Source organism: Scyliorhinus canicula, chromosome 2 (assembly GCF_902713615.1).
Source record: "Scyliorhinus canicula chromosome 2, sScyCan1.1, whole genome shotgun sequence".
Lineage (NCBI taxonomy): Eukaryota > Metazoa > Chordata > Chondrichthyes > Carcharhiniformes > Scyliorhinidae > Scyliorhinus > Scyliorhinus canicula.
In genome coordinates this window covers 153,322,590-153,338,531 of record NC_052147.1, presented here as the reverse complement: position 1 = coordinate 153,338,531, position 15,942 = coordinate 153,322,590, and the positions used below count along the sequence as shown (strand labels likewise).

Genomic DNA, 15,942 nt, shown 5'->3' with positions numbered 1-15,942 from the left:
GCAGAAGAAGTGACCAAGGTGATGGCTGTGGAACTTGAGAAACAGTTCACAAAGCACGTGGAAGCAATGAAGAAGGAGATGGGGGTGGTATTGAAAGTGCTGGTGGAGGAGGCGATCGCCCCGGTGAGGGCGGTGGTATCAAGTGCAGCGGCGGAGGTACTGGAGCAAGGTGAAACACTGAAGAAAGTGGAAGAGGCATTATCGCAGCACAATGATCAACTCACCTCGATGGGGAAGGAGTTGCGGAGGGTGATAGAGACCAACAAGGGTCTGCGAGCCAAAATGGAAGACCTGGAAAACAGATCCAGGCGGCAGAATCTGAGGAACGTTGGTCTGCCCGAAGGGATGGAAGGCCCAAAGCCGACGGAATATTTTGCCACGATGTTGGCGAAGCTATTGGGGGAGGGGGAACGATCCCTCTTGATATGAACTGGGATCGGGCTCATCGGTCGTGGAGGCTGATACCAAAGGTGAGTGAGCCACCAAGAGTAGTAGCTGTTTGTTTCCGTAGGTATAGCGTGAAGGAGAAAGTTCTGTGCTGGGGAAAGCAGAAACGGGTGAGGCAGTAGGCTGGAGCTGGTATACGCATATACCAGGACTTTACGGTGGAGCTGGCGAAGACGTGGGCTGCCTTCAGACGGGTGAAGAGGGCACTGTACATCAGCAAGGTGTTGTGCAGCATAGTATATCCAGCTAAGTTGAGGGTGACCTACAAATCCAAGGACTTTTATTTTGGGATGGCGGAAGCCGTGGAAGAGTTTGTGAAGGCAGACGGACTGTGACAGAATTGAGAAATGGGACTGAGAGCGGGTTGTGTACCGATGTAGCCTCATGTAACTTTAATTTTATACTGCGTGTTGGTGTATATACTAAATGAGTCGACACTGTATATTTGGACAAGGGAGGAGTTGCAATGATGGTTCTTTGGGGCTTGGGTGTGTATGCTGGAGTTGTGTGCTAAAGAGGATTTCTTGGTTTTCTTGGGACTGGGCAGACCCGGGCGGGGGCCTCCATGCTGGCCGGTTTAAGCCGGCCAGTGAACGGGAGTGAGGTGGGGGGAGAGGCTGCAGCCATCGTAGTCTGGTAGAACAGGTTTCGGTGAGTCTAGCCAGGGTGAAAAGTTGGGGGAAGGAGCCGAGGTTGGGGGAAGGAGTTTACAGGAGGAAGTGGAGGGGAGAAGTGTTTACAATTCATGGGTGTCATTCGTGGCACTCTTTAGGGGATTGGATGGTGTTGAATATTAGGGGGGGGTTGGGGGGTGGACTATGTACGTCAATGGTTACCATAGGTGAGTCCTTTTTCTTTTTTTCCACCTTGGGAGGTTTTGTTTTATTTGATGCTTATATTGTCAGATGGGCCGTTGTTTGGGGGGTGGATGGGATCGTTGTTGTTGATAGGGAGATTGACATTGTATTCATTTTTTAAAATAAATTTAGAGTACCCAATTAATTTTTTCCAATTAAGGGGCAATTTAGCGTGGCCAATCCACCTACTCTGCACATCTTTGGGTTGTGGGGGCGAAACCCATGCAAACACGGGGAGAATGTGCAAACTCCACACAGACAGTGACCCAGAGCCGGGATCGAACCTGGGACCTCGGCGCCGTGAGGCGACAGGGCTAACCCACTGGGCCACCGTGCTGCCCTGACATTGTATTCATTACCGTTTACTGTTTGTTGGTGGGGTGTAAATTCTGAAGAAAATATGAAAATGGAGAATAAAAATATTTTAAAAAAAAATTAGTGTGGCCAATCCACCTAATCAGCACATCTTTGGGTTGTGGGTGTGAAACCCATGCAGACACGGGGAGAATGTGCAAACCCCACACGGACAGTGACCCAGGGTTGAGATTCGACCCCGGGTCCTCAGTGCTGCAGTCCCAGTGCTAACCACTGCACCATGTGCCACCCTCCCTATTTCTGTATATGACTCTTAAGCCTTGTGTTTCTGATTTTCCGGGGAAATAACTTGTCACTGTTTACAATGTGTCTTCCTTTTACTTAGCGGAAATTCCCCATAATGGTCAGTTGGAGAGTGCTCAGCGTTTGTTTCAAGCCCTCTTAAAGTGCAATAAATCTGTATGTTCTCAAAACTAAATTTGAAAGGACAGTGTAATGATGGATAAGGAACTGCTGTTTGGCTCACAAGCTTGATCAGTATGGTAGCTTTCCAATTAATCCTTTAATCTAATAAATTGGTTCTGGCCCTGCACACAGAAGGCTAGCCAATGTTCTTGATGTTTAGATTGTGCCTGAATTGTTTGTGTTTTCCAGCTCATTGAGCACATTTGAAGGTGGCCCTTTCCATTGCTGGTGGCTGCTGTAGTTTACTGTGGGGGATCTGTGTTTACAGATCCTTTAGGAAAGAGGTTGATAGATCAGCAGATGGCCAGGCCTATAGCAGCCTTTGTGCAATGCTCTGTTAAACCCTGGATTCATGGGAACGCTTTCACCTCGAGCCAGAGGGTCATAGGTTCAAGCCACATTCCAGTTCAGCTAATTATCTGCGGGTGTTGCAGCACTGTTGGAGGTGCTCTCCTTTGCATGAATCTGGACCTAAATAAGAATGGCAACAATTATAATGTTACCTGAATTGAGAGATTACAACAGTCAGGAAGATGGAACAGATTGGGGCTTTTTTCTTTGACTTGGAGGTGACCTGGTAGAGGTCTTTAAGATTATCAGTGAGTTGGACAGGTTAGATGTGGAACGAATCTTTGTTTGCAGGAGCATCCAAAACAAAGGGGACACATTTACAAATTAGTTACTAATAAACCCAATCGGGAGTAAAATGATTTCTCATTTCCTGAGTTTTTGGAATGAGGAAGTCCGCCTCTTAGGAAATGGCTGAGGCAAATCACTTTGATGCTTTCATATGGGAACTAAACAAGTTGATGAGGTAAAAAGGAATAGAAAGATATGTTGAAAAACTGAGTTGACGTAGAGAGAACACGCGGAGATTCAGATATAAATGCCAGCACCAATTAATTGGGCCAAATGGCCTGCTCCTGTGCTGTACATTATCTATAACTTGAAGAATTCAAGGAGTCCCCAGTGATTTGGCTGATAGTAATTCCTGAGGGGAGACTGCAATGATGATAATATCAGTGGACTCTCTGGAGACACGGGTTTAAATCTCGCCACAGCAACTGGGGGAATTTAAAACCAGTTAATGAATCTGGAATTATAAAGCTAGTCTCAGTAATGGTGAGCTTCTCCTTTATTTCATAATTACATTGCCCAGCATCGTACTGACATAGCAATCTGCCAGCTTCGCCTCCTCCTCCTCAGTTCTATCCAATGACTATTGCTGAATTGAACGCGATTTTGAGTGAGTGCCCATCTTTACTACATTCTCGTTTCAGACTTGGGTGGTTAAAGCCTGTGCAAAATCCCCCAGCAAGGCATAGTCTCTCTGCAGTGGGTGGTAGGAGTTTAGAATCCACTGGGGAAAAGCTGTGGGAGCCTTGAGGCCTGAGAAAGTGTTTCTCTGTTTTCGCTGGGAAAAATATCCATCTGGTGAGCCAAATGACACAAATACTAAACTGCTGTATGCCCATCTATCACTGCTCAGTTTCACGTAGCTTATGGATAAATTTTGAGAAAGGGCTCCAAAGCCTGGCTCTGTGTCAAAAAGGCAGATCGGAATTTGTCCAGTTACTTTGGTGACCTCGCACAAGATCATTTCCAGGGACAGAGCGGGGTAAGAATTTGTAACTCTAGACTCTCCATGGAGCTTTCCTGGATTGGATTCTGTTTGAGCCACATGGCCTCAGTGTCCCAGAGCACAGCTGGATTTCTGACCATGTAAAAAGGGATGCAGTTGAAATTAAAAATTGGCGGGGCTTTCACTGCTACGACTGGCTCAAGGTGGTTTTAATAGAAAATAGGAGGAGACCATTCGGCCCTTCGAGCCTGCTCGCTATTTATTATGACCATGGCTGATCATCCAACTTAATAGCCTAATCACGCTTTCCGCCGTATCCTTTGATCCCCTACGCCCTAAGTGCTATATTTATCATGAAGTACGGCCTCAACTACTTCCTGCGGTAACAAGTTCCACAGGCTCACCACTCTCTGGGTGAAGAAATTTCTCCCCATCCCTATCCTAAATGGTCTACCCTCAGACTGTGACCTCTGGTTCTGCACATACCCACCATCGGAACACCCATCCTGAATCTACCCTGTCTGGTCCTATTAGAATTTTGATTTCTATGCAGGCTCTAAGGGCCGAATGGTCTCCTCCTATTTTCTATTTTTCTATGAAAACCACCGTGAGCCATTCGTAGTAGTGAAAGCCCCGCCAATTTTTAATTTCAACTGCATCCCTTTTTACATGGACAGAAATCCAGCTGTGCTCTGGGACACTGAGGCCACGTGGCTCAAACAGAATCCAATTCAGGACAGCTCCATGGAGAGTCTAGAGTTTCTATGAGATCCCCCTCCCCTCCCCTCATTCTTCTGAACTCCAGCAAATACAACTCTAACCAACCCAATCTCTCCTCATGCGTCAGTGCTGCCAACTTTGGAATCAGTCTGGTAAACCTTGTTGCACGTTTTACTTGAGTGTAATTCGCGTTTATTGGAGTGTATTAACACGCCTCCGTTTAAAAGCCGTGTGCTTAACACTGCTAGGCTCTATATGTGTATTTTCAGCTCGGGAGTCGCCAGGTGTCGTATAAACACCTCACAAATATTCCAAGGTCAGGTTCAAAGTAATAAAACGATACACCAATTAGTAAGTTCCAAACGATTAGTATTTATTATTACAAATATAATAAATACGCATGCACACGCTAAGGGACTAAGCTACAACTAAACTAAGCGATCAGAATACTTAACTAAACAGGAACAGGCAAGGTCAGGGAGCGAGGCCTTCGTTTCGATCTTGGTCTGTAACCTTCAGAGAGTGTGCTGGTCGCTGGGGGTCTAGTGGGGCTGGTTCGCGTAGCGAGCGTCGTATTGTCACTTACGGCTCGGTGGCTGGTGCTCAACGGCTGGAGTCAGGATACAAGTCAAAGTTCTGGGTCGAAGTCAAAGCCGGAGCACAAAAACAGACAGGACCATGTGTGGGGGTCTATCTTTATAGTGGGCCCCAATGTCCATGCCTTTTTGGGGTGGGCTTTTACCTTCAGGTATCGATTGGATCAGCTCCCAATCGATATCTTTTGAATCCCCCAATGTGAGGGTCTCTCCTCGATGGAGGGGGCGGTCTCTTGTGGTGGATACCTTTGGTGCCGCTCTGTCTGGACATCCACTTAAAGTATCTATTCAAACCCAAATGTTGCCATTGTGTGTGCCCAGATCTGGATTGCCTCATTAATATGCAAAGCGTTTTGCTATTAACACCTTTGGTTGAGATCTTCCACCTGGCCAGAAACTAGTTTTGCTGCGTGCAAAATGCTAATCAGTCTTTGCAGACTGCTTGTCTTGGCTAAACTGCTTTTTCCCTGCAGTCTTAGCAGTTCTCCATCTTGTTAGCCCAGTGTCCATCTTAGGTGGCTACAACCTTCACTGCACTCCCTCTGGAGCAAGAAACTCCCTCCTCAGATAAGGAGACGAAAACTGCACACAATATTTCAGGTGCCTCACTAAAGCCGTTATAATTGCAGCAAGACGTCCCTGTTCTTGTACTCTAATTCTCTCGCAATGAAGGCCAGCATACCATTTCCTTCTTTACCCCCTGCTGTACCTGCATGCTTATCTTCAGTGACTGGTATACGAGGACACCCAGATCTCGTTGCACATTCCCCTTTCCTAATTCATAGCCATTCCGATAATAGTCTGTCTTCTCGTTTTTGCTACCAAAGTGGATAATCTTGCATTTATCCAAATTGTACTGCATCTCCATTCATTTGCCCATTCACTCAGCTTGTCCAAATACACTGAAGGATCTCTGCATCTTCCTCGCAGCTCGCTCTCCCACCCAACTTGGTGTCATTTGAAGATATGATATTTTGTTCCCTCATTTAAATCATGAATATATATTGTGAATAGTTGGGGTCCCAGCACCAATCTCTGCGGCACCCCACTGCCAATTTGCCAAAGACCCGATAATTCCTTTAATTCTGCACGCAGTATTCTGCAGGGCTTTGTCAAAAGCCTTCTGAAAGTTTGCTAATGACATGCATATTGGGTGCTCTGCAAGCCAGTGGTGTAAAGGATGAGGAACATAAATTTTACACGAGAGTGTAAGCACTGAGTTGTGGCTTCATGTAAAGTTGCAGATTGTAAGACACGGATAAATCAATTTTGGCTGATTTTAATATTCTGAGCAAGCTTTCAAACTTGGGGTTATAAGAATACCTGGAATGTGTAGATCAAAGCAAATTATTGCAGATACTGGAATCTGAAACAAAAACAGAAAATACTGGACAATCTCAGCAGGTCTGTGGAGAGAAAAGGGAGCTAACGTTGAGTCTTGATGACTCTTTGTCAAAGCAGAGAGACCTGTAAATGGGATAAGATTTATACTGTTGGAGGGCATCACGGCGGCGCTGAGGACCCGGGTTTGAATCCCAGACGTGGGTCACTGTCCGTGTGGAGATTGCACATTCTACCCGTGTCTCTGTGGGTTTCACACCCACAAACCAAAGATGTGCAAGTTAGGTGGATTGGCCACAAAATTGCCCCTTAATTGGAAAAAATGAATTGGGTACTCTAAGTATTAAAAAAAAAAGATTTTACTGTTGAGTGGAAGGGGGGTTGTAGAGCAGTGGGGCTGGATAGAGAGCCAGCGATAGGTGGAGATTACCAAGATGCGATGGACAAATAGACCAAGGGATGTAAATGGTGGTGATCAAGGCCAAAAAGGGTACTGACAGTGGCACATTAAGAAATCTTAATATATTGATGGCAGAACAAAGGTCAGCAGTGTGTCAAAGGACAACCTGGAACAGGGAACAGATGGCCCAAGTGGTGGGGGAGGGGGGCACAGTGGTGAGGGGAAAGGGATTGATAGAAAAAATTAAAATGAATTGATAGAAATAACACGCGGTGAAGGTTAAGGAGAGAGTTCACAGTCTGAAGTTGTTGAACTCAATGTTAAGTCTGGAAGGCTGTAAAGTGCCTAATAGGTAGATGAGGTGCTGTTCCTTCGGTTTGCGCTGGGCGTCACTGGAACATTGCAGCTGGTCAAGGATGGACATGTGGGCGTGAGAGCAGGACGGTGAATTGAAATGGTAAGCGAGAGGAAGGTCGGGGGGTCCTGCTTTTGGGTGGACCAACGGTGTTCTTCAAAGCAGTCACCCGCTTTGTCTATGTTTAGTCTCCCCAATGTAGAGTAGACCCCATTGGGAGCAGCGAATGCAACAGACCAGATTGAAGCAGGTGTACGTGAAGCACCTGGAAAGTGTGTTTAGGCCCTTGGATGGTGAGCAGGGAGGAGGTAAAGGGGCAGGTGTTACACCTTCTGTGATTGCATTGGAAGGAGCCATGGGAAGAGTGTGAGGCTTTGGGGGTGATGGAGAAATCGACCAAGATATCCTGGAGGGAATGGTCCCTGCGGAATGCTGACAAGAGAAGTGAGGGGAAGATGTGTTTGGTGGCGGCATCATGCTGTAGTTAGCAGAACAGGCCGAGGATGATTCTTTGAATGCAGAGACTGGTGGGGTGAACAGTGCGGCCAGGGAAGGGAGGGAGGGAGCGGGCCCAATCCTGGTTATGGAGGGAGGGGAAGGGGTGAGAGCAGAGGTGTGGGAGATGGGTCGGACACAGATGAGGACCCTGTTGACCACAGTGGATGGGAAGCCACGATTAAGGAAGAATGAAAACATATCAGCAGCACTGTTTTGAAAGTGGCATCATTGGAACAGATGCAGCAGAGACAAAGGAACTGGGAGAATGGGATGGAGGCCTTGCAGGATGTGGGGTGTGAAGGGTTGTAGTTGAGGTAGCTATGTGAGTCGGTGGGCTTGTAATGGATACTAATGAACAGTCTATTCCCAGAAATGGAGATAGAGAGGGCATGGAAGGGAAGTGTTGGAGATGGACCATGCAAAGGTAATAGAGGGATAGATTTGGATGTAAAATTAATACATTTTCCCAAGTTCAGATGGGAACAAGGAGGCACCGAAACTGTTGTCTATGTACTGATAAAAGAGTTGTGGGATGGGGCCGGAGTAGGAATGGAACAGGGAATATTCCACAAATCCAATAAAGAAACAGGGAAAACTGGGACCCATGCAGGCACCCATAGCCACATCTTTGGTTTGGAGGAAGTGAGATATGTTGAAGGAGAAATTGTTAAGTGAGAGAACAGTTCAGCCAGATGGAGGAGAGTGGTGGTGGATGGAGAAAGTTCAGAACTCTGTACACGAAGATAAAAGCAAATAACTGCAAATGCTGGAAACTGAAACAAAACAGAACCTGTTGTCCAGTCCCTTCTCATTTACATCCGTGATTTCTCTGAACCCCTAAATCATATCAACAACTTCCAGTTCCCTGGCCCGAACCGCCTCCCCTTTATCATGGATATTCAATCCCTCTGTACCTCCGTTCCCACCAGGATGTCTGAGTGAGGGCTCTGAGCTTCTTCATGCATTATGCCAGTGCAGGAAACACATTAGCTGGAAGGGCTTTTGGTAGAGATGAGAACTGATACAAAATCCTCTGGGACAAAAGTGAGGAGAAATTCCTTCACACAGGAGGTTGTTAGAGCATATAACACTCTGCCATAGGTTGCATCCTTCCAAGGAAAACTGGATAAATATTCAAAGCAAAGGAAAATAAAGTCATGAGGATTGTGCAGGGAGTGAAATTAGTTTTAAACTACAGTACAGATAGAATGGCTTTCTTTAAGCTGTGAAATATAGAAAATATGAGCAGGTGTAGGACATTCAGCCCTTTGAATTTGCTCCGCAATTCAGTATGATAATGGTCGGATCTATCTTCACGCCATACTCCTGTGCTCTCCCCATACTCCTGTGCTCTCCCCATACACCTGTGCTCTCCCCATACACCATGACACCTTTAGAGTTGAGAAATGTACTATTCCCTTCTTAAATTTCCTTTGGCCTCGACAACCTTCTGTGGTAGAGAATTCCACAGGTTCACCACCTCCGGGTGAAGACATTTCTCCTCACCTCAGTCCTAAATGGCCTTCCCCGTATCCCAAGACTTTGACCTTCTTGTTCTAGGACCAAGACTTTGACCTTCTTGTTCTAGGACCCCCCCCCCCCCCCCCGCCAGAGGAATCATCCCTGCAGGTCTTTTACTGAACTCCAAAATGAAACTTAACATGGGGCTGCTTTAGCACAGGGCTGAATCGCTGGCTTTGAAAGCAGGCCAGCAGCACAGTTCAATTCCCGTACCAGCCTCCCCGAACAGGCGCCGGAATGTGGCGACTAGGGGCTTTTCACAGTAACTTCATTTGAAGCCTACTTGTGACAGTAAGCAATTTTCACATCTGACTGCATCAGCCCTCATTAAGTACACCATCTTACTATGGCCAAACCCAATGTCTAATTATCTACTCCCCAAGGAACCTTCTTTATATAAACAAAATTCCATTAATACCTTACTTTTACAAGGCTTTAATTGCACTCCTTTAGCCAAAGGATCTGGCATCTTGTAAACCAGAATCTTTTTTGAAACCTTATTATCGGAGTCACATACAAACCCAGGTTTTTAATCTTACTGCACCAACTAAAATAATAAAATATATCTGAAATTCCTACATTCATCACATAAGACACAAGTCATAAGAGAGAGATGGAATGCCCTTAACTTGCCCTGATGGGTGGGCTCCAACAACACTTAAAAAGCTCAATACCATCCAAGCTAAAGCAACCCATTTGATTGACACAGCGTCCACCACCTTAAACACAAACTCCTCCATCACAGACATACCATACAGTGGCAGCAGTATGTTTCATGTACAAGATGAACTGCAGTGACTTACCAAACGTCCTGCGATAGCACTTTTCAAACCCGCGACCTCTACCACCTCTTAGGACAAGGGCTGCTGATACCAGGGAGAACCACCTGGAGATCCCCCTCCAAGTCACACACCATCCTGACTTGGCAATATATTGCTGTTCCTTCACTGAATTGGGCAAAATCCTGGAACTCCCTCCCTAACAGCACTGTGGAAGTACCTACACCACATGGACTGCAGCAGTTCATGGCAGCGGCTCACCACCACCTTCCCGAAGGCAATAAGGGATAAACAATAAATGCTGGAGTTGCCAGCACGCCCACACCCTATGAAAGAATAAAATAAATTTAGGACAGTTCAATTTCCTGCCCACAATGGTTCTAGTGTTTTTAAAATCTATCAGACTTTCAGATTCTGTAACATTTCAGTTTGAATGCCTCTGGCAGTATAATCTGTGTCATTTTGAAGTAAATTGTTATTCGTTCTGATGCTGAATGCTGCCTTTAGCTTGTGCAGGAGTCAAAGAATTCAAAAAACAAATTGGGACGCTTTAGTCACCAAATTGCTAATGACCTGACTCCAGTGATGTGACTCACTCACTCTGGAACAGTGCTGATATTGATGCATGATGCCCTTTTAAGGAAGTCATGATGTATTCTCATTTTGAAAGATGCAAACCATTAAAGAATAGCTTTAATCTGTGCTTTCTGGATATGTACAGTGATTTTGATTCAGTGGGAGGGTTTTATCTGAACAGTTTGGCAAATGTCTCTCTGTGACAAGTGATCAGTCTGGTAACAAGGTATTATTTATATTGTTATAATAAATTAGTTTGAAATAGGGATTGAATGCAATAAATAAAGATAGAAGTGAAGGAAGCTCAAGTTTGCATTACGGGGGGGTGGGGGGAGTTGAGTCATGAGACAGAGATATTTGTAGGATAAATAGTTTGCATGGATCACAATACCTGTTCAGGACTGTTAGATTAAACCAGACACTGCATTTCCTGATCCCAGACTGCCAATAATGCTAAGAAGTTAACACATTTGAAACCATTTGCAGGCCAGGATTATAAACCAAATGGTTTGTGTGCAGTTTACTAAAAGGAGCTCAGTTAATTGTTGAATGTAACCTTTAGGTAAGGGGCTTGCTAACATGAGAATGAAAGCAGATCGTTAGCCACTGCCCAGTATGAGGGGTGTGATGAGCAGCCTTGTTGCGTGCGAGGGAGATGACGTTGGGGAGGATGGTGATCAAGTGGAAAATGTCAGCCACAGGCCGGGAGAACATGAAAGTATTCTGTTTGATTAAATTATTCGACCTGGAAGCACAGCTTCCTGCTGGTTGACTGAGAGAGCTGTGCCATCCATTTGCTGAACCAGCTAACAGACCTGGTCTTTGAGTGGCTGGCAGTGCGTTAAAGAACTCTAGCTTTGCTTTGCTTCTTTCTGAAATTATATCGTGGACATCTGATTACAAGTATAATCTCCTTTTTAATAATGCTATGCACAGCATTATGTAATATCCCAATGCAGCTTCCTGGCTGCTCTTTTGTGCTCATTAGCTGACACTTTCAATGTGATATCCTAGCCCTGAATCATGTAACGTAAATGTCACCCACTGTCCACACTGGATATGAGACATTTTCTACAGGAAGACGGAGGAAGCAGCAAGTGTTGATTCATTTCAAATATATATTAAATTCTATAATATAACCTTTTGGAATACAGTATGAACAATGTGAGACATGGTATCCTAATTATAGCATAAAACAGGTAACATTCCACCTATATTTCCCGAAGCTTCACAGTGTTAAACTTGGGAAAGCCAGTTAGTGAAGATAACTAACATAAATCAATTTTTACTGTCTTATATTTACTCACAAAGTGAAATGTTACAGTGTATATCTCTTAACACTACAACAATAGTGTCAATAATTGTCGATTACTTGAGCATACATAATCCTCCATCTTAATTTATGCAATAAACACCTCAGTGAAGTTTACTCACCTCATGTCTGGGTCTGTTGTAGAATAATTGGGAGAGCTATAATTAATTAACTACTATTCTTGTTGTATCATGCAACTATCAGGATGGCAGAAGTTGAACGAGATGGACTTTGATCTTTTTCATCTTGCATTTCTATATACAGGAACAGAATGAAAGGTGTATGCGGAGAGCTCAGACAATAAACTGTTCTTGTGTTTTATGATTCCTGATTAGTTTCAAGCCTGGACCTCAGTCCTATGTTTTAGGTTTTCTTTGTATAAACATTCAAATAATAATCTTTACTTGTGTCACAAGAAGGTTTACATTAACACAGCAATGAGGTTACTGTGAAAATTCCTTGATTAAATTCTGACCTGTAGCTTCACCCTAATTGGCCATTACTTTATATATTCCTGGTTATATAACAAAAGCCAAATACTGAGATCTGAAATAAAAACAGAAAATCTGTGGCGAGAAAAACAGTTAATGGGCGCAATCTAATGGCCGCTTCGAGCCAGGTGCGACTCCAAGCGAGCCGGTTAGATCACGGGAGAGTCCAAAATTGGGAACCACGCTGGGAGCCGATTTGTTTACCGATCTAACCGGCCCGCTCCTGTTGGTGCGATCCAGATCCCATCTCGGCGTAGCAAGAAGCAAATAATCACCAATTAAGGCCAATTCCATCCCATTAACGGAAAGGACCCCTATCAAGCGGCCTCCCGTGATCTAACTGGTTCCCCAATGAGCGGTTATGTGGGAATCCTATAGCACATCTATTTAAAAACGTGAAGCGAGTGAAATGGCTGCTGTGGGGATTGGAGGAGGTGAGTAGCCATCTTGGAAATTGAGCACTCACAACTTCCGGGGTGGACCACAAAGTGAGTGGTCACACACAGGGCAGCTCTTGCTCAAGGTCACAGAAAAGAGCCCTTGTCAACCAATACTGGGTTGAATTTTGATGAAAAGACGTGGGTGAATGTTGGAGGAGTACTTTCCTCCGGGAATGGTATGTCTACTGGTCACCAGACCCGGCAGAAAATAGTGAAAGACTTGGCTGAAAAACTGGAGCAGACATGCCACAGCAACAACAAAAGCCACTTTAAGCATGCAGGCGGGGGAAGGGCTGATGCAAGCTGGAAGGCGTCAACTTCACTTGATGGCCTTTATTAAAGCTGAATTCCAGCAGCAGAGGGAACAAATGAGGGAAGCTCTCGCAAAGGCCATTGAAGAAGCGGTGATACCCCTGGAGAGTTCTTTAGAACGGGTAGAGATGTGTTTGGGGATGTAGGGGTCATAGATTCAGGAGATTGAAGGAGTGATCTCTGACCACAGCGATCGTGTGGTGACTCTTTAGGCGGAGATGGGGCTCCTAGGAGACCTTTGTAAAACGTTCAAGGCAAAGGTGGAGGAGCAGGAGAATTCCTCGAGAAGACAGAACCTGCGACTAGTGGGCCTGCCTGAAGGAGTGGAAGGTGTGAGTGCCACGAAGTACGTCGCGAAGATGCTGGCGGGGCTGGTGGCAGAAGGGGTGCTCGATAAGGGTTCTGAAGTGGACCAAGCGCATAGGTCCCTGAGGCAGAAGTCTAGAGCTGGGGAGCCGCCGCAGGCGGAGATGGTGAGGCTCCACAAATTTGACAAGAAAGAGAAGATTCTACGGTGGGCCAGGGAGAAGCATATCTGCGACTGGAAGGGGAATAGGGTCCGAATTTATCAGGACGTTGGAGCTGAATTAGCGAAACGACGGGCAAGCTTCAACAAGGCCAAATGGGGTGCTGTACCGGCAGCAGATCAGGTTTGGGGTGCTCGACCCGGCAAAATTACGGGTGACGTTTGGAGGCCAGCAGTATTGTTTAGAGACCCCAGAAGCGGCCGAAGACTTCATTAAGGAGCAAAAACTGGGGGAGAAATGCTTGGGAACCGGGGTGCTGGCACTTTGTAATGGTTGGGAACATGTTTGAAGTGGAGGTAGGGATTGGGGAATGTTCATCTTTTTTTGGAAGGGGGTTCCTGTTTACTGTTGGGATTATAAGGGGTGGAAAGTTTATGTGGGGATGAAAGTTCCCGTCCCCCCCTCCTGTTTTATGGGACTGTTTATGTTTAACATTCGTTTGTTTGCTTTTGGAGAAGGCTGCCTGGAGTTCAGGCAAAGGCTTTATTTGGGTGGGGGAGGGTAAGGTCAACAGGGAGTCTTCCTCCTTGAGCTGAGGAGTGAGGGGGGGAGGTCATTGGTAAGAGCCTTTGAGCAGGGGCTGCTGCGCTAGCAGGTTATGCTGGTGAACAGAAGTGAGGTGGTGGGGGAGAAGCCCAAGTGGGGTGGCCGGGGGGGGGGGGGGTTGTTGTCGCGACGTGGCAAGGGTTGAGAGATGACATGGTCAAGGGTGGAGAAAGGGGCCATTTGGGATGGGCTAGGTACAGAGTGGAATTAAAGAGGCGGGAGTTACGTGGGGAAGATGACAGACCGTTGAGGGGATTGAAGGGCCTCCAGTAAAGCTGGTAACGTGGAATGTCTGGGGACTGAATGGGCTGGTTAAAAGGTCGCTGGTGTTTGCGCACCTCAGGAACCTGACCCAGGTTATATTAAAGAAGGGGTGGACCGGGCAGGTTTTTCACTCAGGATTTGATTCGAAATCAAGGGGGGTGGCAATTTAATGAGCAAAAAAATGGGATTCGTGAGTACGAAGGAAGCGAGGGATCCGAATGGGGGATATATGATTGTGAGTGGGATATTGGAATGGGCACCGGTGGTGTTGGTAAATGTGTATGCCCCAAATTGGGATGATGTGGGTTTTGTGAGGGGGTTGCTGGCAGCGATCCCAGATTTGGCCACGCGCCAGTTAATCATGGGAGAAGATTTTAACTGTGTCCTGGAGCCGAGGGTAGATAGGTCAAGCCCCGGAATGATGGGTAGGGTACGAATGGCATGGGAGCAGGGGGGGGTTATGGAGAGGATAAGTATGCTGGATCCATGGTGCTTTCAGAACCCAGGGTGAAGGGAGTATTCCTTCTTTTCACAAGGTGTGCACAGTAAGAAGCCTTACACCAGGTTAAAATCCAACATGTTTGTTTCAAACAGTAGCTTTCGGAGCACTACTCCTTCCTCGGGTGAATGAGGAAGGAGCAGTGCGCCGAAAGCTAGTGATTTGAAACAAACCTGTTGGACTTTAACCTGGTGTTGTAAGACTTCTTACTGAGCTCACCCCAGTCTAACGCCGGCATCTCCACATCCTGTTTATAAGGTGTATTCGAGTATTGATTAGTTTGTAGTGAGTCGGGAGATTTTGGTTGGGGTGGAGGGGGCAGAGTATGCAGGGATAGTTATCTCAGACCATGCACTCCACTGGCTGGATATTCAGTTCAGTACGGGACCAGAGCAGAGGCCGGGGTGGAGGTTTGACTCGGGGTTGTTGACGGATGGAGGTTTTTGTGATACGGTGCGGGTGGTGATTAAGGAGTATATGGACTTGAATCAGAATGGGAGGTGTCGGCGGCCTTCTTCTGGGAAGCATTGAAGGCAGTGGTCCAGGGGGAGATTATTTTGTTTTCAGGCTCATGCGGATAGGGAAAGGAGGGAGGAACATGACCGCCTCGTGAGCAAGAGTGGAGGTGAACAGGGAATTTTCGAGGGTGCCCCCATGGAGGAACTAGCGAGCAGGAAAAAATTGCATGGGCAGTTTGACAGGCTGACAATCGGGAGGGCGGTAGGGCAACTGAATAGGGCAAGGGGGGTGCAATACGAGTATGGGGAGAAGACGAGCATTGCTCCACCAGCTGCGGAGGCAGGCTGCAGCCCGGGGAAATATTGAAGATACAGACTGGGGCTGGGGATGTGGTGTCAGAGCCAAGGAAGATAAATGAGACATTTCGCGAGTACTACCAGGGACTTCATGAGACGGACCCAGGAGGAGAGGAGGGGGACATGGGCAGTTTCTGGAGGAAGCAAAGAGGCAGGAGTTGGAGGAGCCCTGGGGCTGATGGAGGAGCTGGATCCTATCAGGGGTATGAAGTTGGGGAAAGGCCCTGGGCCGGATGGATACCCAGCGGAATTTTATAAGGAATTTACGATGGACCTGGCAGCAC

At 46.4% G+C, this 15,942-nt stretch overlaps 1 protein-coding gene across 5 annotated transcripts in view; it reads left to right on the top strand.

The window, feature by feature from the left end:
- Positions 1–15,942, top strand: part of ube2f (ubiquitin-conjugating enzyme E2F (putative)) — a 238,460-nt gene that overhangs the window by 80,088 nt on the left and 142,430 nt on the right. The gene's annotated exons all lie outside the window — the stretch shown is intronic.